Here is a 23,061-nt window from a genome sequence, read left to right as displayed (position 1 = left end):
CCAAGGTGCTACTAGTGCATCCACTAGAGCCGCCTTGGGATCCCTGGATCTGGACCCGTAGCAAGGAACTTTGAAGTTCTGACGAGAGGCCATCAGATCCATGTCTGGAATGCCCCACAGCTGAGTGACTTGGGCAAAGATTTCCGGATGGAGTTCCCACTCCCCCGGATGCAATGTCTGACGACTCAGAAAATCCGCTTCCCAATTTTCCACTCCTGGGATGTGGATAGCAGACAGGTGGCAGGAGTGAGACTCCGCCCATAGAATGATTTTGGTCACTTCTTCCATCGCCAGGGAACTCCTTGTTCCCCCCTGATGGTTGATGTACGCAACAGTTGTCATGTTGTCTGATTGAAACCGTATGAACTTGGCCCTCGCTAGCTGAGGCCAAGCCTTGAGAGCATTGAATATCGCTCTCAGTTCCAGAATATTTATCGGTAGAAGAGATTCTTCCCGAGACCAAAGACCCTGAGCTTTCAGGGATCCCCAGACCGCGCCCCAGCCCATCAGACTGGCGTCGGTCGTGACAATGACCCACTCTGGTCTGCGGAATGTCATCCCTCGTGACAGGTTGTCCAGGGACAGCCACCAACGGAGTGAGTCTCTGGTCTTCTGATTTACTTGTATCTTCGGAGACAAGTCTGTATAGTCCCCATTCCACTGACTGAGCATGCACAGTTGTAATGGTCTTAGATGGATGCGTGCAAAAGGAACTATGTCCATTGCCGCTACCATCAACCCGATCACTTCCATGCACTGAGCTATGGAAGGAAGAGGAACGGAATGAAGTATCCGACAAGAGTCTAGAAGTTTTGTTTTTCTGGCCTCTGTCAGAAAAATCCTCATTTCTAAGGAGTCTATTATTGTTCCCAAGAAGGGAACCCTTGTTGACGGAGATAGAGAACTCTTTTACACGTTCACTTTCCATCCGTGAGATCTGAGAAAGGCCAGGACAATGTCCGTGTGAGCCTTTGCTTGAGGAAGGGACGACGCTTGAATCAGAATGTCGTCCAAGTAAGGTACTACAGCAATGCCCCTTGGTCTTAGCACAGCTAGAAGGGACCCTAGTACCTTTGTGAAAATCCTTGGAGCAGTGGCTAATCCGAAAGGAAGCGCCACGAACTGGTAATGTTTGTCCAGGAATGCGAACCTCAGGAACCGATGATGTTCCTAGTGGATAGGAATATGTAGATACGCATCCTTCAAATCCACCGTGGTCATGAATTGACCTTCCTGGATGGAAGGAAGAATAGTTCGAATGGTTTCCATCTTGAACGATGGAACCTTGAGAAACTTGTTTAAGATCTTGAGATCTAAGATTGGTCTGAACGTTCCCTCTTTTTTGGGAACTATAAACAGATTGGAGTAGAACCCCATCCCTTGTTCTCTTAATGGAACGGGATGAATCACTCCCATTTTTAACAGGTCTTCTACACAATGTAAGAATGCCTGTCTTTTTATGTGGTCTGAAGACAACTGAGACCTGTGGAACCTCCCCCTTGGGGGAAGTCCCTTGAATTCCAGAAGATAACCTTGGGAGACTATCTCTAGCGCCCAAGGATCCAGAACATCTCTTGCCCAAGCCTGAGCGAAGAGAGAGAGTCTGCCCCCCACCAGATCCGGTCCCGGATCGGGGGCCAACATTTCATGCTGTCTTGGTAGCAGTGGCAGGTTTCTTGGCCTGCTTTCCCTTGTTCCAGCCTTGCATTGGTCTCCAAGCTGGCTTGGCTTGAGAAGTATTACCCTCTTGCTTAGAGGACGTAGCACCTTGGGCTGGTCCGTTTCTACGAAAGGGACGAAAATTAGGTTTATTTTTTGCCTTGAAAGGCCGATCCTGAGGAAGGGCGTGGCCCTTACCCCCAGTGATATCCGAGATAATCTCTTTCAAGTCAGGGCCAAACAGCGTTTTCCCCTTGAAAGGAATGTTAAGTAGCTTGTTCTTGGAAGACGCATCAGCCGACCAAGATTTCAACCAAAGCGCTCTGCGCGCCACAATAGCAAACCCAGAATTCTTAGCCGCTAACCTAGCCAATTGCAAAGTGGCGTCTAGGGTGAAAGAATTAGCCAATTTGAGAGCATTGATTCTGTCCATAATCTCCTCATAAGGAGGAGAATCACTGTCGACCGCCTTTATCAGCTCATCGAACCAGAAACATGCGGCTGTAGCGACAGGGACAATGCATGAAATTGGTTGTAGAAGGTAACCCTGCTGAACAAACATCTTTTTAAGCAAACCTTCTAATTTTTTATCCATAGGATCTTTGAAAGCACAACTATCCTCTATGGGTATAGTGGTGCGTTTGTTTAAAGTGGAAACCGCTCCCTCGACCTTGGGGACTGTCTGCCATAAGTCCTTTCTGGGGTCGACCATAGGAAACAATTTTTTAAATATGGGGGGAGGGACGAAAGGAATACCGGGCCTTTCCCATTCTTTATTAACAATGTCCGCCACCCGCTTGGGTATAGGAAAAGCTTCTGGGAGCCCCGGCACCTCTAGGAACTTGTCCATTTTACATAGTTTCTCTGGGATGACCAACTTGTCACAATCATCCAGAGTGGATAATACCTCCTTAAGCAGAATGCGGAGATGTTCCAACTTAAATTTAAATGCAATCACATCAGGTTCAGCTTGTTGAGAAATGTTCCCTGAATCAGTAATTTCTCCCTCAGACAAAACCTCCCTGGCCCCATCAGACTGAGTTAGAGGCCCTTCAGAAATATTAATATCAGCGTCGTCATGCTCTTCAGTATCTAAAACAGAGCAGTCGCGCTTACGCTGATAAGTGTTCATTTTGGCTAAAATGTTTTTGACAGAATTATCCATTACAGCCGTTAATTGTTGCATAGTAAGGAGTATTGGCGCGCTAGATGTACTAGGGGCCTCCTGAGTGGGCAAGACTCGTGTAGACGAAGGAGGGAATGATGCAGTACCATGCTTACTCCCCTCACTTGAGGAATCATCTTGGGCATCATTGTCATTGTCACATAAATCACATTTATTTAAATGAATAGGAATTCTGGCTTCCCCACATTCAGAACACAGTCTATCTGGTAGTTCAGACATGTCAAACAGGCATAAACTTGATAACAAAGTACAAAAAACGTTTTAAAATAAAACCGTTACTGTCACTTTAAATTTTAAACTGAACACACTTTTTTACTGCAAATGCGAAAAAACATGAAGGAATTGTTCAAAATTCACCAAATTTTCACCACAGTGTCTTAAAGCCTTAAAAGTATTGCACACCAAATTTGGAAGCTTTAACCCTTAAAATAACGGAACCGGAGCCGTTTTGAACTTTAACCCCTTTACAGTCCCTGGTATCTGCTTTGCTGAGACCCAACCAAGCCCCAAGGGGAATACGATACCAAATGACGCCTTCAGAAAGTCTTTTCTAAGTATCAGAGCTCCTCTCACATGCGACTGCATGCCATGCCTCTCAAAAACAAGTGCGCAACACCGGCGCGAAAATGAGGCTCTGCCTATGCTTTGGGAAAGCCCCTAAAGAATAAGGTATCTAAAACAGTGCCTGCCGATATTATTATATCAAAATACCCAGATAAAATGATTCCTCAAGGCTAAATATGTGTTAATAATCAATCGATTTAGCCCAAAAAAAGTCTACAGTCTTAATAAGCCCTTTTTGAAGCCCTTATTTACAATCGTAATAAACATGGCTTACCGGATCCCAGAGGGAAAATGACAGCTTCCAGCATTACATCGTCTTGTTAGAATGTGTCATACCTCAAGCAGCAAGAGACTGCTCACTGTTCCCCCAACTGAAGTTAATTGCTCTCAACAGTCCTGTGTGGAACAGCCATGGATTTTAGTGACGGTTGCTAAAAACAGAATTTATGTTTACCTGATAAATTACTTTCTCCAACGGTGTGTCCGGTCCACGGCGTCATCCTTACTTGTGGGATATTCTCTTCCCCAACAGGAAATGGCAAAGAGCCCAGCAAAGCTGGTCACATGATCCCTCCTAGGCTCCGCCTACCCCAGTCATTCGACCGACGTTAAGGAGGAATATTTGCATAGGAGAAACCATATGTTACCGTGGTGACTGTAGTTAAAGAAAATAAATTATCAGACCTGATTAAAAAAACCAGGGCGGGCCGTGGACCGGACACACCGTTGGAGAAAGTAATTTATCAGGTAAACATAAATTCTGTTTTCTCCAACATAGGTGTGTCCGGTCCACGGCGTCATCCTTACTTGTGGGAACCAATACCAAAGCTTTAGGACACGGATGAAGGGAGGGAGCAAATCAGGTCACCTAAATGGAAGGCACCACGGCTTGCAAAACCTTTCTCCCAAAAATAGCCTCAGAAGAAGCAAAAGTATCAAATTTGTAAAATTTAGAAAAAGTGTGCAGTGAAGACCAAGTCGCTGCCTTACATATCTGATCAACAGAAGCCTCGTTCTTGAAGGCCCATGTGGAAGCCACAGCCCTAGTGGAGTGAGCTGTGATTCTTTCAGGAGGCTGCCGTCCGGCAGTCTCATAAGCCAATCGGATAATGCTTTTAATCCAGAAGGAGAGAGAGGTAGAAGTTGCTTTTTGACCTCTCCGTTTACCAGAATAAACAACAAACAAAGACAAAGTTTGTCTGAAATCCTTAGTAGCTGCTAAGTAAAATTTGAGAGCACGAACTACATCCAAGTTGTGCAACAAACGTTCCTTCTTTGAAACTGGATTAGGACCCAAAGAAGGCACAACTATCTCCTGGTTAATGTTTTTGTTAGAAACAACTTTTGGAAGAAAACCAGGTTTAGTACGCAAAACCACCTTATCTGCATGGAACACCAGATAAGGAGAAGAACACTGCAGAGCAGATAATTCTGAAACTCTTCTAGCAGAAGAAATTGCAACCAAAAACAAAACTTTCCAAGATAATAACTTAATATCAACGGAATGTAAGGGTTCAAACGGAACCCCCTGAAGAACTGAAAGAACTAGGTTGAGACTCCAAGGAGGAGTCAAAATTTTGTAAACAGGCTTGATTCTAACCAGAGCCTGAACAAAGGCTAGAACATCTGGCACAGCTGCCAGCTTTTTGTGAAGTAACACAGACAAGGCAGAAATCTGTCCCATCAAGGAACTTGCAGATAATCCTTTTTCCAATCCTTCTCGAAGGAAGGATAGACTCTTAGGAATCTTAACCTTGTCCCAAGGGAATCCTGCAGATTCACACCAACAGATATACCAAATTATGTGGTAATTTTTCTGGTTACAGGCTTTCAGGCCTGAACAAGAGTATTAATAACAGAATCTGAGAACCCTCGCTTTGATAAGATCAAGCGTTCAATCTCCAAGCAGTCAGCTGGAGTGGGTCGAACGGACCTAGAACAAGAAGGTCTCTCAAAGGTAGCTTCCATGGTGGAACCGATGACATATTCACCAGATCTGCATACCAAGTCCTGCGTGGCCACGCAGGAGCTATCAAAATCACCGACGCCCTCTCCTGATTGATCCTGGCTACCAGCCTGTGGATGAGAGGAAACGGCGGGAACACATAAGCTAGTTTGAAGGTCCAAGGTGCTACTAGTGCATCCACTAGAGCCGCCTTGGGATCCCTGGATCTGTACCCGTAGTAAGGAACTCTGAAGTTCTGACGAGAGGCCATCAGATCCATGTCTGGAATGCCCCACGGTTGAGTGACCTGGGCAAAGATTTCCGGATGGAGTTCCCACTCCCCCGGATGCAATGTCTGACGACTCAGAAAATCCGCTTCCCAATTTTCCACTCCTGGGATGTGGATAGCAGACAGGTGGCAGGAGTGAGACTCCGCCCATAGAATGATTTTGGTCACTTCTTCCATCGCTAGGGAACTCCTTGTTCCCCCCTGATGGTTGATGTATGAACTTGGCCCTCGCTAGCTGAGGCCAAGCTTTGAGAGCATTGAATATCGCTCTCAGTTCCAGAATATTTATCGGTAGAAGAGATTCTACCCGAGACCAAAGACCCTGAGCTTTCAGGGATCCCCAGACCGCGCCCCAGCCCATCAGACTGGCGTCGGTCGTGACAATGACCCACTCTGGTCTGCGGAAGGTCATCCCTTGTGACAGGTTGTCCAGGGACAGCCACCAACGGAATGAGTCTCTGGTCCTCTGATTTGCTTGTATCTTCGGAGACAAGTCTGAATAGTCCCCATTCCACTGACTGAGCATGAACAGTTGTAATGGTCTTAGATGAATGCGCACAAAAGGAACTATGTCCATTGCCGCTACCATCAAACCTATCACTTCCATGCACTGCGCTATGGAAGGAAGAGGAACGGAATGAAGTATCCGACAAGAGTCTAGAAGTTTTGTTTTTCTGGCTTCTGTCAGAAAAATCCTCATTTCTAAGGAGTCTATTATAGTTCCCAAGAAGGGAACCCTCGTTGACGGAGATAGAGAACTCTTTTCCACGTTCACTTTCCATCCGTGAGATCTGAGAAAGGCCAGGACAATGTCCGTGTGAGCCTTTACTTGAGGAAGGGACGACGCTCGAATCAGAATGTCGTCCAAGTAAGGTACTACAGCAATGCCCCTTGGTCTTAGCACCGCCAGAAGGGACCCTAGTACCTATGAGAAAATCCTAGGAGCAGTGGCTAATCCGAAAGAAAACGCCACGAACTGGAAATGCTTGTCCAGGAATGCAAACCTTAGGAACCGATGATGTTCCTTGTGGATAGGAATATGTAGATACGCATCCTTGAAATCCACCTTGGTCATGAATTGACCTTCCTGGATGGAAGGAAGAAGTGTTCGAATGGTTTCCATCTTGAACGATGGAACCTTGAGAAACTTGTTCAAGATCTTGAGATCTAAGATTGGTCTGAACGTTCCCTCTTTTTTGGGAACTATGAACAGATTGGAGTAGAACCCCATCCCTTGTTCTCCTAATGGAACAGGATGAATCACTCCCATTTTTAGCAGGTCTTCTACCCAATGTAAGAATGCCTGTCTTCTTATGTGGTCTGAAGACAACTGAGACCTGTGGAACCTCCCCCTTGGAGGAAGCCCCTTGAACTCCAGAGAATAACCTTGGGAGACTATTTCTAGCGCCCAAGGATCCAGAACATCTCTTGCCCAAGCCTGAGCGAAGAGAGAGAGTCTGCCCCCCACCAGATCCGCTGCATGCCATGCTGTCCTCAAAAACAAGTGCGCCATACCGGCGCGAAAATGAGGCTCTGACTATGATTAGGGAAAGCCCCTAAAGAATAAGGTGTCTAAAACAGTGCCTGCCGATATAATCATATCAAAATACCCAGAATAAATGATTCCTCAAGGCTAAATATGTGTTAATAATGAATCGATTTAGCCCAGAAAAAGTCTACAGTCTTAATAAGCCCTTGTGAAGCCCTTATTTACTATCTTAATAAACATGGCTTACCGGATCCCATAGGGAAAATGACAGCTTCCAGCATTACATCGTCTTGTTAGAATGTGTCATACCTCAAGCAGTAAGAGACTGCACACTGTTCCCCCAACTGAAGTTAATTGCTCTCAACAGTCCTGTGTGGAACAGCCATGGATTTTAGTTACGGTGCTAAAATCATTTTCCTCATACAAACAGAAATCTTCATCTCTTTTCTGTTTCTGAGTAAATAGTACATACCAGCACTATTTTAAAATAACAAACTCTTGATTGAATAATAAAAACTACAGTTAAACACTAAAAAACTCTAAGCCATCTCCGTGGAGATGTTGCCTGTACAACGGCAAAGAGAATGACTGGGGTAGGCGGAGCCTAGGAGGGATCATGTGACCAGCTTTGCTGGGCTCTTTGCCATTTCCTGTTGGGGAAGAGAATATCCCACAAGTAAGGATGACGCCGTGGACCGGACACACCTATGTTGGAGAAAATAACTCCGCACACATTTATTTCATCGATCTACTTTTTCATATCTAATGTTCATTTTGCACTCTAAATTATGTGATTTTATTAGTGATGAGCTTGACAGGGGGCTAGGATCAGTGCCTGATACTTTATAGGAATGGAAAGTGTCCATAGACAACCCCAAAAGTTTCTTGCGGAACGCTCATGCTTACGCACCTTTCACAATTCATTCTCAAGTCCGAAGTGGATCCCACACTCACTACTTCAACACAGCCTCCGGGGTGCACTTAAAACAGTAATATGCCAAGTTAAATAAGAAAGGCACTCTCCGTATTTGATCAATCCAATTTTACTTAGATATCTAAGTAAAATTGGATTGATCAAATACGGAGAGTGCCTTTTTTATTTAACCTGGTGTGTGTGTGTGTGTGTATGTATGTGTGTGTGTGTATGTATGTGTGTGTGTATGTATGTGTGTGTGTATGTATGTGTGTGTGTATGTATGTGTGTGTGTGTATGTATGTGTGTATGTATATGTATATATATATATATATATATATATACACACACACACACACACACACACACCCCTCTTTTAGGTCTCTGAGATTAATCGCATGATGAGGCTATGATCTATATATATATATATATATATATATATATACATACACACACACACACACACACACACCCCTCTTTTAGGTCTCTGAGATTAATCGCATGATGAGGCTATGAAGTATCTAAATAGTATGAGGCTGACAAAATATACATATATATATATACATATATATATATATATATATAATAAAACACCCAAGTCTGATACGGCTTCAGTCACAAATCAGTGACACAGCACGTTACACTAGCCCGCCATTTAATTTGCCTTGAGCTTTGTTGCTCTAATACTGAGGTGTGCACAGACAAAAAAATGTGGAGGGCTGGCGGTGCTTTTATCATGCCTATTCAGTCTGCTGTTTGAAAATATATATATATTTTCAAACAGCAGACTGAGAGAGTACGTGATGTATTACTCCGCCCACTATGATGTCACCCTTGACGACTAGTGCTGTACTAGCCAGCACCTTCGGTAAGGGGCGGAACAACCGGTGATGGATTTTTTTTTGCTGCCGCCAGGAACTTCCTCCTCCTGACTGACTGCACATGTAGTCTCTTCAGGACGAGTCTGCAGTGCGGCAATGAGACTGGAGTGGCAGCCGCAGAGAGGAGGCTCACGTCACGGCTCAGGCAAGGCAAGCACAACGACGGACACATGGTGACTGAATGAGCACAGGCTGGGGGGGGGCAGCCGTTTCGGTTCTAGCTGGAGGGATAGCCGGCCATGCAGTGCAGAATGGACTAGCATGCTTTATAATAAATAACTGCAGGTTATAGGACTTGCTTCTATAATAAAACATTAGGTGCAGAGCTTACTTACTTTATAACATAATATTACATCTTGCACAGAGCTTGCTTGTTCTCTTATATGATATACTGCACTGCACAAAAAGTAAATTTATGCTTACCTGATAAATTAATTTCTTCTATGATACGACGAGTCCACAGATTCATCCATTACTTGTGGGATATTATCCTCCTGCTAACAGTAAGTGGCAAAGAGCACCACAGCAGAGCTGTCTATATAGCTCCTCCCTTAACTCCACCCCCCAGTCATTTGACCGAAGGTACAGGAAGAAAAAGGAGAAACTAAAAGGTGTAGAGGTGACTGAAGTTTCAAATCAAAAAAATATAATCTGTCTTAAATTGAAAGGGCGGGCCGTGGACGACTCATATCATATAAGAAATTAATTTATCAGGTAAGCATAAATTTACTTTTCTTCTATAAGATACGACGAGTCCATGGATTCATCCTTTACTTGTGGGATACAATACCAAAGCTACAGGACACAGATGAACGGGAGAGACAAGACAGATGGCTAAACCGAAGGCACCACTGCTTGAAGAACTTTTCTCCCAAAAATAGCCTCCGAAGAAGCAAAAGTATCAAATTTTTAAAATTTGGAAAAGGTATAAAGCGAAGACCAAGTCACAGCCTTACAAATCTGTTCAACAGAAGCATCATTTTTAAAAGCCCATGTGGAAGCCACCGCTCTAGTAGAGTGAGCTGTAATTCTTTCAGGAGGCTGCTGTCCAGCAGTCTCGTATGCCAAACGGATGATGCTTTTCAGCCAAAAAGAAAGAGAATGAGCCGTAGCTTTTTGACCTCTACGTTTTCCAGAATAGACAACACACAAAGAAGATGTTTGACGGAAATCTTTGGTCGCTTGCAAGTAAAACTTTAAAGCACGAACCACGTCCAAGTTGTGCAATAGACGCTCCTTCTTGGAGGAAGGATTAGGACACAGAGAAGGAACAACAATTTCCTGATTAATATTCTTATTAGTAACAACCTTAGGAAGGAATCCAGGTTTGGTACGCAAAACCACCTTATCAGCATGGAAAACAAGATAAGGCGAGTCGCATTGCAATGCAGATAGTTCAGAAACTCTTCGAGCCGAAGAGATAGCAACTAAAAACAGAACTTTCCAAGATAGAAGCTTAATATCTATGGAATGCATAGGTTCAAACGGAACCCCTTGAAGAACTTTAAGAACTAAATTCAAACTCCATGGCGGAGCAACAGGTTTAAACACAGGCTTGATTCTAACTAAAGCCTGACAGAACGACTGAACGTCTGGAACATCTGCCAGACGCTTGTGCAGTAAAATTGATAAAGCAGATATCTGTCCGTTTAGGGAACTAGCTGATAGCCCCTTCTCCAATCCTTCTTGGAGAAAGGACAAAATCCTAGGAATCCTGATCTTACTCCATGAGTAGCCTTTGGATTCACAACAATAAAGATATTTACGCCATATCTTATGATAAATTTTCCTAGTGACAGGCTTTCGAGCCTGAATCAAGGTATCTATAACCGTCTCAGAGAATCCCCTCTTGGATAAAATCAAGCGTTTAATCTCCAGGCAGTCAGCCACAGAGAAACTAGATTTGGATGCTGGAACGGACCTTGAATGAGAAGGTCCTGTCTCAGTGGCAGAGCCCATGATGGTAGAGATGACATGTCCACCAGGTCTGCATACCAAGTCCTGCGTGGCCACGCAGGTGCTATCAAAATCACGGAAGCTCTCTCCTGTTTGATTCTGGCAATGAGACGAGGAAGGAGAGGAAATGGTGGAAACACATAAGCCAGGTAGAACGACCAAGGTACTGCTAGAGCATCTATCAGTACTTTCAAAAGCAAAATGGAATGGATTGAGTACCCATTCTAGAATACACTTATAGCACTCATTGCCTCCCTTATCCGAGTGACTTATTATCACACCCTTCCATGTTTGTAAATCAGATAGCGCCTGTTGTTCTGTAAATGAGAGATTATGTTCTGTTTGAAAGGTGTTTAAATCAATGATTTGTTTACATACCATGTTGTTAAATACTTCCAAATAATGATTGTTGCTGATTTTGGGCATAAATTGAGATTGATTCTTTATTGTATTTCTCCAAGATATTTGCTGTGGAGATTCATTATCTCTTAATAAATCTTCCATCATTTCTATGGTGGATAGTTCATCTTCAGTCCAGATGTTATTGTCTTCTTCTGTGACATGCCTAGTTCTGTTATATATTCTTTTGAGTGCTATTTTTCTCAAAAATAGCTGCACATCCTTAATCACTTCAAACTTATCATTTTTAGGGGTCGGACAGAAAGATAGCCCTTTTGATAGCACTTTAATATGTTCTTCTGAAAGTAATTTACTAGACAGATTTATAATTCTCATTTTGTCTTTCTTATCTGGGAGAATGGGCTCGGCTCTCTTTTGTATGGCTTCCAACCCTTTCTCTCTGATTTGTTGTGACTGTTGTTTTTGTTCTTCATTTGCTTTTTGGGCTTTCCCCCTGCCTCTTCTTGTACGTTTGTGGAAGAAGAGGCACTTTCGTCTAAACAATCCTTTCTTTTCCTACGTGTTAATCTCTCTCTCTGGTGTTGGAGTCTATATCTCTGGTTCTGAGTTATCAGTCTCTTCAATATCTATGTCTGAGATGTCGCTTTCAACTAGATTGACTCTTGAAGGTTTGCCTCTAGTGTTGTTGCTGTTCTTTTTCCACTTATATACTTTTTTATTTTCATAATCTGATTTATCTCTGCTTAATTTTCCTTGTTTCGCCGTTTTGATTTCTTGTTCATATTTGTCGAGTTCCTGTTGATATTTTTTGTAGGAGCTCTCAAAATCACTTAAATGTTCAAATTTTCCTGGTTGGGGGGTCCCTCTGTCTCAATGATCGCTTAGTTAGCCAAAGCAAATTGGGCGGTTTGCGCCCAGCGCAATCCAGTTCCTTTCACCCTTGTACCCCTCCCCACTCACCCTATCTTTACCCCTCTCTCTTCCCCTCTTTCATCACTCTCTACTATTTCTCTAAATTTACAGGATAGGAATTGTTATATTTTTATGAGAAACCTTGCCTGTAGAGTAGATATCTACAAATGGATAGAACTGGTTAGGTCTTTACGGGTGAGGTACTAATGATGTAAGTTAATGACTCTAAACACTGATATTGGTTATATCTGTTTATTTGTATTTTTTCTTTTTTGTAAAACTGTTGATAAATCAATAAAAAACACTTTAACATAAATGTTCAAATTCTTTTAGTTTTTCATTCAACTCTTATCTGTATTTCAAGCAGGTCATATTCAGATTTATGCAACTAGAGAAATACAGTTGCCAGATTTATAAATGATTACTTGTGATTCAGCACTCCTGGATACCTAAGTATGCACCAAACATACTGATTACAGATATCATTACACATTATAAATACTTATAATAATTTCTGGATATAGAAGGTTTGAATACATTATTACTCTAAAGTGACACCTTGGTTTATCTTGGTACTAACAATTATTATCCATCCATATTGAAGATCTTTATTTGGTTTTGTTATTTTGGAACCAATTTAGCGTTTGTGCTAAATAGAACATACTATGCTAATATATCTTACTGGACCGTTATGATACTTAATATCCCAAGGAACCACAATTTCAATCCCATATTAGCAAACATTTAATTTCCTCTAAGGACAACTATGTTTTACAATTAGAGGGGTAAATATTTGCCATATCTGCAGGCTCTATGATATCTAATTACAACTTGCAGTATTGAATACCCAGGTATTCGATAGTCACAACGAGTATTTGTATATATTTTTGATATTTATTCCCACATTTGTGGTATAATACCTGTACCACATCACCCTAATAAGAGCTTTTGTTTTTAATCTGCACATCCCTTAATTTTATCTCCGATTTTATGTGTATGTAATAAAAGTTATATTTTATTTATCTCAGAGATCTTTCTATATTGTTTGGTGATCACTTCGAATTTAAATATACTATATGCCATATATGCCTACAATCAGTGCTATAAGTGTATTCTAGAATGGGTACTCAATCCATTCCATTTTGCTTTTGAAATTAAAATAATACACAGCACCACCTACCCTAACATATATACAGCAGATAAGATGATTAACGTATAGAGGGTGTAGTCATTAATAATTTTTTTACGTAGTGCCATTGAACTATTCTTTTGTCCATCTATCAGTACTGTTTGAGGATCCCTTGATCTCGACCCGTAACAAGGAAGTTTGGCATTCTGACAAGATGCCATCAGATCCAATTCTGGTGTGCCCCATTGATGAATCAATTGTGCAAACACCTCCGGATGGATGAAAAGTCTGACGACTTAGAAAATCTGCTTCCCAATTCTCCACTCCTGGGATATAGATTGCTGATAGATGGCAAGAGTGAGTCTCTGCCCATCAAATTATTTTGGAAACCTCTATCATCGCTAGAGAACTCTTTGTTCCCCCCTGATGATTGATATATGCTACAGTCGTGATATTGTCCGACTGGAATCTTATGAATCTGGCCAAAGCCAGCTGACGCCACGCCTGAAGCGCATTGAATATCGCTCTCAGTTCTAGAATATTTATCGGGAGGAGAGCCTCCTCCTGAGTTCACACACCCTGTGCTTTCAGGGAATTCCAGACTGCATCCCAGCCCAATAGGCTGGCGTCCGTCGTCACTATGACACATGCTGGCCTGCGGAAACTCATTCCCTGGGACAGATGATCCTGTGACAACCACCAAAGAAGAGAGTCTCTGGTCTCTTGATCCAGATTTATCCGACGAGATAAATTTGCATAATCCCCATTCCACTGATTGAGCATGCATAGTTGCAGTGGTCCGAGATGCAAGCGAGCAAACGGAACTATGTCCATTGCCGCTACCATTAGTCCGATTACCTCCATACACTGAGCCACAGACGGCCGAGGAATGGAATGAAGAGCCCGGCAGGTGGTTAAAATCTTTGATTTCCTGACCTCCGTCAGAAAAATTTTCATGTCTACCGAATCTATCAGAGTTCCCAGGAATGGAACTCTTGTGAGGGGGATAAGTGAACTCTTTTTTACATTCACCTTCCACCCGTGAGATCTTAGAAAAGCCAACACGATGTCCGTGTGAGATTTGGCTAGTTGGCAAGTTGACGCCTGAATTAAGATATTGTCCAGATAAGGCGCCACTGCTATGCCCCGCGGACTTAGAACCACCAGAAGGGACCCTAGCACCTTTGTGAAAATTCTGGGAGCTGTGGCAAACCCGAAGGGAAGAGCCACAAAGTGGTAATGCTTGTCCAGAAAGGCGAACCTGAAAAACTGGTGATGATCTTTGTGGATAGGGATGTGCAGATACGCGTCCTTTAAATCCACGGTGGTCATATATTGACCCTCCTGGACCATTGGTAAAATAGTCCGAATGGTCTCCATCTTGAAAGATGGGACAATGAGGAATTTTTTTAGAATCTTGAGATCTAAAATTGGTCTGAAGGTTCCCTCTTTTTTGGGAACCACAAATAGATTGGATTAAAATCCCTGCCCCTGTTCTGTTTTTGGAACTGGGCAGATTACTCCCATGGTATAGAGGTCTTCTACACATCGTAAGAACGCCTCTCTTTTTGTCTGGTTTACAGACAATTGAGAAAGATGGAATCTCCCCCTTGGAGGAGAATCTTTGAAGTCTAGAAGATACCCCCTGGGTTACGATTTCTAAAGCCCAGGAGCCCTGAACGTCTCTTGCCCAAGCCTGAGCAAAGAGAGAAAGTCTGCCTCCTACTAGATCCGGTCCCGGATCGGGGGCTGCCCCTTCATACTGTCTTGCTGGCAGCAGCAGGCTTTTTGGCCTGTTTACCTTTGTTCCAAGTCTGGTTAGGTCTCCAAACTGACTTGGATTGAGCAAAATTCCCCTCTTGCTTTGCAGCAGGGGAGGAGGTAGAGGGACCACCTTTGAAGTTTCGAAAGGAACGAAAATTATTTTGTTTGGTCCTCATCTTATTTGTCTTATCCTGAGGAAGGGCATGGCCATTTCCTCCAGTGATGTCTGAAATGATCTCTTTCAGTTCAGGCCCGAATAGGGTCTTACCCTTGAAAGGGATGGCTAAAAGCTTAGATTTTGATGACACGTCAGCAGACCAGGACTTAAGCCATAACGCTCTACGCGCTAAAATTGCAAAACCTGAATTCTTTGCTGCTAATTTAGCCAGTTGAAAAGCGGCATCTGTAATGAAAGAATTAGCTAGCTTGAGAGCCCTAATTCTATCCAGAATATCATCTAATGGGGTCTCAACCTGAAGAGCCTCCTCTAGAGCCTCGAACCAAAACGCAGCTGCAGTAGTTACAGGAACAATGCAAGCTATAGGTTGCAGAAGAAAACCCTGATGAATAAATATTTTCTTTAGAAGACCCTCTAATTTTTTATCCATAGGATCTTTGAAAGCACAACTGTCCTCAATAGGTATAGTTGTACGCTTAGCTAGGGTAGAAATAGCTCCCTCAACCTTAGGGACCGTCTGCCACGAATCACGAATGGTGTCTGATATGGGGAACATTTTCTTAAAAGTAGGAGGGGGAGAAAAGGGAATACCTGGTCTATCCCACTACTTAGTAACAATGTCCGAAATCCTCTTAGGGACCGGAAAAACATTAGTGTAAGTAGGAACCTCTAGATATCTACCCATTTTACACAATTTCTCTGGTGGAATTACAATAGGGTCACAATCATCCAGAGTCGCTAAAACCTCCATGAGTAACAAGCGGAGGTGTTCTAGCTTAAATTTAAAAGCTGTCATATCTGCGTCTGTCTGTGGGAACATCTTTCCTGAATCAGAAATCTCTACCTTAGACAGCAAATCCCTCACCCCCAACTCAGAACATTGTGAGGGTACATCGGAGATGGCTAATAAAGCGTCAGAGGGCTCAGCATTTACTCTCACACCGGACCTACTGCGCTTCCCCTGCAACCCAGGTAGCTTAGATAAAACCTCTGTGAGGGTAGTATTCATAACTGCGGCCATATCTTGCAGGGTGAAAGACGCACTAGAAGTACTTGGCGTCGCTTGTGCGGGCGTTAATGGTTGTGACACTTGGGCAGAATTAGATTGCATAACCTGATTCCCTTCTGACTGAGAATCATCCTGTGACATACTTTAATCAGCTAAAATATGTTCTTTGTAATTTATTGCCCTTTCAGTGCATGAGGGACACATTTTAAGTGGGGGTTCCACAATGGCTTCCAAACACATTGAACATTGGCTTTCCTCAATGTCAGACATTTTAAACAGGCTTTTAATGACCACAAACAGGCTTGAAAACACTTTATTTAGTGAAAAAAATAAATCTTAAAAAACGGTACTGCGCCTTTAACCCCTTAATGACCGCAGCACTTTTCCATTTTCTGTCCGTTTGGGACCAAGGCTATTTTTACATTTTTGCGGTGTTTGTGTTTAGCTGTAATTCTCCTCTTACTCATTTACTGTACCCACACATATTATATACCGTTTTTCTCGCCATTAAATGGACTTTCTAAAGATACCATTATTTTCATCATATCTTATAATTTACTATAAAAAAATTATAAAATATGAGGAAAAATTGAAAAAAAAATACACTTTTTCTAACTTTGACCCCCAAAATCTGTTACACATCTACAACCACCAAAAAACACCCATGCTAAATAGTTTCTAAATTTTGTCCTGAGTTTAGAAATACCCAATGTTTACATGTTCTTTGCTTTTTTTGCAAGTTATAGGGCCATAAATACAAGTAGCACTTTGCTATTTCCAAACCATTTTTTTTTTCAAAATTAGCGCTAGTTACATTAGAACACTAATATCTTTCAGGAATCTCTGAATATCCATTGACATGTATATATTTTTTTTTAGTAGACATCCCAAAGTATTGATCTAGGCCAATTTTGGTATATTTCATGCCACCATTTCACCGCCAAATGCGATCAAATAAAAAAAATTGTTCACTTTTTCACAAACTTTAGGATTCTCACTGAAATTATTTACAAACAGCTTATGCAATTATGGCACAAATGGTTGTAAATTCTTCTCTGGGATCCCCTTTGTTCAGAAATAGCAGACTTATATGGCTTTGGTGTTGCTTTTTGGTAATTAGAATGCCACTAAATGCCACTGCGCACCACACGTGTATTATGCCCAGCAGTGAAGGGGTTAATTAGGGAGCATGTAGGGAGCTTTTTGGGGTAATTTTAGCTTTAGTGTAGTGTAGTAGACAACCCCAAGTATTGATCTAGGCCCATTTTGGTATATTTCATGCCACCATTTCACCGCCAAATGCGATCAAATTTAAAAAAAACTTTACATTTTTCACAATTTTAGGTTTCTCACTGAAATCATTTACAAACAGCTTGTGCAATTATGGCACAAATGGTTGTAAATGCTTCTCTGGGATCCCCTTTGTTCAGAAATAGCAGACATATATGTCTTTGGCGTTGCTTTTTGGTATTTAGAAGGCCGCTAAATGCCGCTGCGCATCACACGTGTATTATGGCGAGCAGTGAAGGGGTTAATTAGGTAGCTTGTAGGGAGCTTGCAGGGTTAATATCACATTTAGTGTAGAGCTCAGCCTCCCACCTGAAACATCAGACCCCCTGATCCCTCCCAAACAGCTCTCTTCCCTCCCCCACCCCACAATTGTCCCCCGCCATCTTAAGTACTGGCAGAAAGTCTGCCAGTACTAAAATAAAAGCTATATTTGTTGTTTTTTTTGTGTTTTTAAAAAGCATATTTACATATGCTGCTGTGTACTATCCCCCCCTTAGCCCCCAACCTCACTGATCCCCCCCAAACAGCTCTATAACCCTCCCAATCTAACTTAATATGCGCAATCTTGGGTACTGGCAGCTGTCTGCCAGTACCCAGTTTAGAAGAAAATATGGGTTTTTTTTATTTTTATTACAATTTTCTGTAGTGTAGCTTCCCCCCACACAAAACCAACCCCCCACCCCTCCACGATCTATTTTTGTGCTTTTGCACAAACAAGATTGAGCCCTTTTTCCTATCAATATTTTCCGTAGTGTAGCGGTTCCCACCCGCTCCCGCCCCGTGCACGCGCCCACCCGCCAACCTCCGTGCACGTGCGCGCTCCCGCGCGCGCCCCCGCCTCCGATCCCGCCCCCCTTGATGGCAGAACATACACCGATGGCCGCCCACCCGCCTCCCAAGTCGGCTCCCACCCACCAACGATACCGGCCATCGATGTCCGGTGCAGGGAGGGCCACAGAGTGGCTCTCTCTGCATCGGATGGCCATGTAAAGTTATTGCAGGATGCCTCCATATCGAGGCATCACTGCAATAACCGGAAAGCAGCTGGAAGCGAGCAGGATCGCTTCCAGCTGCTTTCCACACCGAGGACGTGCAGGGTACGTCCTCAGGCATTAACTGCCTTTTTTTTGACGACGTACCCTGCACGTCCTCGGTCATTAAGGGGTTAAGAGAGAAAAAGCATACACCTTTTTGCAAAACTGCTTTAAATAATCAAATTGTTTCAATTTTTTGATATAATATTCAAATTATGCAGCTAGGTTTGCCCCACAAGGAAAGGAACACTTAACCCTTACAGTAAAAACCGGATGATTAATAAACTTTTAAATCTGGAAAAAACACCCACTGCACCTCACCACAGCCCTGCTGTGGCGCCTACCTGCCCTCAGGGATCCGGAAAAAAGGGTTAAAAGCTTCTATTTGGCCCAAAACTCTCATAAGGGCCCACCGGAGTTGGAGCTTGCTGCTTGCCTTGCAAAGACAACTGTGCAACTGAGGCACGAAAATAGGCCCCGCCCATCTCACTCAATGTCTCTCAGCCCAAATGAACCGCACCACAGCGGTCTCAAACTAGCCATGTGGGTTCTTAAACCCAAGTGTACCCTCTCATTAAATCTTCAACAACTTTCCTGATGAATATTGTCTTGCCAAAAACGTCATCAGCACTCCCAGTTAAAAAACGTTTGCCCACAAACATTCAAACTCAGTGTCAACCATTTTTTCTCAGCCCCTATATGCAAACTTAGCAATACCCCTTTTCTCTTAGGATTACTGGTTACCCTTACCCTCATGGGGATACTGTCAGCCAATTCTGAAATATTAATAGTCTTTCCAGAAAAAAATTACTGAACATACCTCACTGCTTATAGCATGAAAAACGTTCCTCACACTGAAGTTTCTTAAGTACTCCTCAGCCATTCTGTGGGAACTGCTCTGGATCTTAGTGACAAATGCTAAGATCATCAGCCTCCAGGCAGAAGTCTTCATCCATCTGCTGCCTGAGAGAAAATAGTACACACCGGTACCATTTAAAATAAAAAACTCTTGCTTGAAGAAAATAAAAACTAACGTTTTATCACCTCTTTCACTTTACCCTTCCTAGTACTTAGAGTAGGCAAAGAGAATAACTGGAGGGTGGAGTTAAGGGAGGAGCTGTATAGACAGCTCTGCTGTGGTGCTCTTTGCCACTTCCTGTTAGCAGGAGGATAATATCCCACAAGTAAAGGATGAATCCGTGGACTTGTCGTATCTTATAGAAGAAATAGAATATTACTGCATGCTATGGAGCATGATTACTTACAATATTTCTATAGGCACAGAGATTGCTCACTCTGGAATTAAGAATATTACTGTATTTTATGAAGCTTGCTTATTTTTTAATAGAACATTAGTGCTGCAAGTTAAATGCATACTCACAGTGTAATAAAATAATACTGTAGGAGATTATATATATATATATATATATATATATATATATATATATATATATATTGGGGCAAAAAAGTATTTAGTCAGCCACCAATTGTGCAAGTTCTCCCACTTAAGAAGATGAGGTGGGCCTGTAATTTTCATCATAGGAATACCTCAACTATGGGAGACAAAATGTGGAAACAAATCCAGACAATCACATTGTCTGATTTGGACATAATTTATTTGCAAATTATAGTGGAAAATAAGTATTTGGTCAATATCAAAAGTTCATCTCAATACTTTGTTATATATCCTTTGTTGGCAATGACAGAGGTCAAACGTTTTCTGTAAGTCTTCACAAGGTTGTCACACACTGTTGCTGGTATGTTGGCCCATTCCTGCATGAAGATCTCCTCTAGAGCAGTGATGTTTTGGGGCTGTCGCTGGGCAACACAGACTTTCAACTCTCTCCAAAGGTTTTCTATGGGGTTGAGATCTGGAGACTGGCTAGGCCACTCCAGGATCGTAAAATGCTTCTTACGAAGCCACTCCTTTGTTGCCCGGGCGGTGTGTTTGGGATCATTGTCATGCTGAAAGACCCAGCCACGTTTCATCTTCAATGCCCTTGCTGATGGAAGGAGGTTTGCACTCAAAATCTCACGATACATGGCCCCATTCATTCTTTTATGTACATGGATCAGTCGTCCTGTTCCCTTTGCAGAGAAGCAGTTCCAAAGCATGAAGTTGCCACCCCCATGCTTCACAGTAGGTATGGAGTTCTTTGGTTGCAACTCAGCATTCTCTCTCCTCCAAACACGACGAGTTGTGTTTCTACCAAACAGTTCTACTTTGGTTTCATCTGACCATATGACATTCTCTCAATCCGCTTCCGGATCATCCAAATGCTCTCTAGCATACTTCAGACGGGCCCGGACATGGACTGGCTTAAGCAGGGGGACACGTCTGGCACTGCAGGATCTGAGTCCCTGGCGGCGTAGTGTGTTACTGATGGTAGCCTTTGTTACATTGGTCCCAGCTCTCTGCAGGTCATTCACTGGTTCTGGGATGTTTGCTCACCGTTATTGTGATCATTTTGACCCCACAAGGTGAGATCTTGCGTGGAGCCCCAGATCGAGGAAGTTTATCAGTGGTCTTGTATGTCGTCTATTTTCTAATTCTTGCTCCTACAGTTGATTTCTTCACACCAAGCTGCTTGCCTATTGCAGATTCAGTCTTCCCAGCATGGTGCAGGTCTACAATTTTGTTTCTGGTGTCCTTCGACAGCTCTTTGGTCTTCACCATAGTGGAGTTCGGAGTGTGACTGTTTGAACTTATCAGTATAAAAGACACCTGTACACAACCTCAAACAGGTGCCATTAATACAGATAATGCGTGGAGGACAGAGGAGCCTCTTAAAGAAGAAGATATAGGTCTGTGAGAGCCAGAAATCTTGCTTGTTTGTAGGTGACCAATTACTTATTTTCCACTATAATATGCAAATAAATTCTTTCCAAATCAGACAGACAATGTGATTGTCTGGATTTGTTTCCACATTTTGTCTCTCATAGTTGAGGTATACCTATGATGAAAATTACAGGCCTCTTTCATCTTCTTAAGTGGGAGAACTTGCACAATTGGTGGCTGACTAAATACTTTTTTGCCCCACTATTCATATATATACATATACACACAAAGGGCTCGACAAACCCAGGAGCCTAGGAGCCACTGGCTCCTAGAATTTTACCCCTGGCTCCTAAATATCTATATCCAAATATCACTGTCTGGTTACTAAAAGTGTACCTGGCTCCTAAATATTCTTACTGGCCCCTACATTTTTAACAGATTTGTCGACCCATGTATGTATGTATGTATGTATGTATGTATGTATGTATGTATGTATGTATGTATATATATATATATATATATATATATATATATATATATATATATATATATATATATACACATATATATACACATATATACATATATATATATATATATATACATATATATATATATATATATATATATATATATATATATATACACACACACATACATATACACACACACACACACACTATAATTGAGTTTGTAATCTCCACCGCCATCGGCAGTTGCACACGCATCCACAATGGAATGTTGGCAGCTCAAGGCAGCCAACAGAATGTTAGCCAAAAGAATTCACCCGGATGCAGCAAAGTGGTGCCACCCTGCCATTTTCGGAATCCACCGGATGCAGCGAAGGCAAACGGAGCATTAAAAAAAAAAAAAACACAGCCCGCACGAAGTATAACAAAAAAACAAACAAAAAAAACCCTCACACATGAAGTATTAACACATACACCGCAAACCCACACATCGTAAAATAAGTAATTAACCCTTAACCGTCAACCACCCACATCGCAATAAACCTAATTACCCTATTAACCCCTAAACCGCAAAACCCCCACATCGCAACAAACATAATTACCCTATTAACCCCTAAACCGCAAAACCCCCACATTGCAAAAAACCTAATTAACCTATTAACCCTTTAAACAGACAAAACCCACAATGCAAATAACTAATTAAATTACTAACCCCCCTAACCTAACACCCCTAAGTCCGCCAGACTTCAGGAACGGTGAGTACCAACTTGGGGGTTAGACTTAGGTTTTTTGGGGGGAGTTTGTTTTATTTAGATTAGGGATGGGCAGTAAGAGAGCTAAATTCCCTTTTAAGGGCAATTCCCAAACAAATGCCTTTTTCAGGGAAATGGGTAGTTAAGGTTTTTTAGTGTTAGGTTCTTTTATTTTGGGAGGTTTGGTGAGTGGGGGGTTACTGTTAGGGGGGACTTTGTGTATTTTTTTAAATAAAAGCTGTTTATCTTGGGGCAATGCCCTGCAAAAAGCCATTTAAAGGGCTACTGGTAGTTTATTCTTAGAGTAGGGGGTGTTTTTATTGGGGGGGGGGGGTTTATTTTCATAGAGATTAGGTTTAATTTTGTAAACTTTGTTAATTTGTTTTTATTTTCTGTAACATATTTTTATTTTCTGTAACTTAGGTTTAATTTTTTCAGGGTTATATATATATATTTTTTTTAAAGATTAGGGAACGGCAGCAAAAGAGCTAAATAAGGGAAA

The 23,061-nt window shown here is 42.2% G+C and overlaps 1 protein-coding gene across 7 annotated transcripts in view; it reads right to left on the bottom strand.

Annotated features, from left to right (window-relative positions):
* NCOR1 (nuclear receptor corepressor 1) overlaps nt 1-23,061 on the bottom strand; it is a 1,077,134-nt gene that overhangs the window by 586,849 nt on the left and 467,224 nt on the right. The gene's annotated exons all lie outside the window — the stretch shown is intronic.

Source organism: Bombina bombina, chromosome 3 (assembly GCF_027579735.1).
Source record: "Bombina bombina isolate aBomBom1 chromosome 3, aBomBom1.pri, whole genome shotgun sequence".
NCBI lineage: Eukaryota > Metazoa > Chordata > Amphibia > Anura > Bombinatoridae > Bombina > Bombina bombina.
The sequence above is the reverse complement of the archived record's forward strand: the minus strand, read 5'-3'. Positions and strand labels throughout refer to the sequence as shown.